Source organism: Notothenia coriiceps, unplaced genomic scaffold, assembly GCF_000735185.1.
Source record: "Notothenia coriiceps isolate Sejong01 unplaced genomic scaffold, NC01 NC01_scaffold00037479, whole genome shotgun sequence".
NCBI classification, from domain to species: domain Eukaryota; kingdom Metazoa; phylum Chordata; class Actinopteri; order Perciformes; family Nototheniidae; genus Notothenia; species Notothenia coriiceps.
In genome coordinates this window covers 146,704-148,038 of record NW_011370180.1, presented here as the reverse complement: position 1 = coordinate 148,038, position 1,335 = coordinate 146,704, and the positions used below count along the sequence as shown (strand labels likewise).

At 31.5% G+C, this 1,335-nt stretch overlaps 1 protein-coding gene across 1 annotated transcript in view; it reads left to right on the top strand.

Moving 5' to 3' along the window:
• The window catches only part of LOC104967594 (uncharacterized), a 4,130-nt gene that overhangs the window by 2,303 nt on the left and 492 nt on the right, over positions 1-1,335 (top strand). The window lies entirely within an intron of this gene.

The following is a 1,335-nucleotide window of genomic DNA, read 5'->3' as shown; positions in this document are numbered from 1 at the left end:
TCTCACCTAAGCTATTAACGCTACGAAACGCTCTATTGGATTAAACCTTAGTCAAGATAGTCATCAGCTATCAGATAGAACTTGGCACTTTAAAAAGTTGCACTGTTAAATATTATGACAAAAGTTTGTTACTATGGGGACACTGTTATAACTCTGTTAATTGTTGAGAGCAAAGTACAATGTTTGTTTTTTTAAAGTACTCTTTTTCATAGTGGTCATTATAGATTTTAAATGTTTACAATTGGTGTGTTGTGCACTGCTGTTTTTATTAAGATAAGGGTTTTTAGTACTTAAAAAGCACTGTTTGTTGGCACTTGAAAATAAATGTTATATTGCAACTGAATCAATTTGTGTTTTTAATGCATTCTTTTTGGAGATTGTTGGGAGTTTACACAATGTGTTTAGAGATTTGTTGTAGTACAATTATCTTAGTTAGCAGGAATTAGTTTGTTTAATTTAATAGTAAACCTTAGAAATTACGAGTTAGTCAAATTTAAAAGGGTTAAGTTCTGGTGATTTGTATATTTAAGTTTAATTTGTTCATTGAGTTCACACAAATACAAAAAAATAGGTTAATACAAAGCATGCCTTTTAAGTTTACATAACTTAGTTTACATAAGTTTACACAATTTAGTGTACATAAGTTTACACAACTTAGTTTATATAAGTTTACATAACTTAGTTTACATAAGTTTACACAATTTAGTTTACATAAGTTTACACAATTTAGTTTACATAAGTTTACACAACTTAGTTTACATAAGTTTACATAACTTAAAAGGTTTTTATCAACTGTACTTCTCAAAATCAATTGAAGCACACCTAGAATACACAAGTTGTTCTTACTCACAATAAGTAAGTTAACTTAACTTACTTATTGTGAGGCAACGAGTTTGCATACTTTTTCTAAGTTACCACAACTTATTCAGTTTTAATGTGTGCCTTTTTGGGCTTCAATTCAACACAATCAAACTATTTTATGTTAAAATGCTCAACAGATGTTTACTTCATCTCAATTACAAGCAATATAAACAGCAGAGATGGTTAATATTTGCCCTTTTACATTTGTTGGATCACATTAATGAATTAAATTGCCGCTCGTTTTTTTGCCCGCTGACCGGCTGGTCCTGTGCCTCGTCTTTTTTTTGTAACTAGCTGATGCTCAATCTCATCCTCTTCTTCAAAGTCATTGTCAGACTCAGAATTCTCAGAAATGTGATCCTCACATTCTGAAGCCTCTTCCTCTTCCATCTACATCATCATCAAATGGTTCTCTCTCTTCCAGAATCGTTTGCAAGGCCCTCTGAGCAGAGAATCGTTTGGCCATCTTGATCA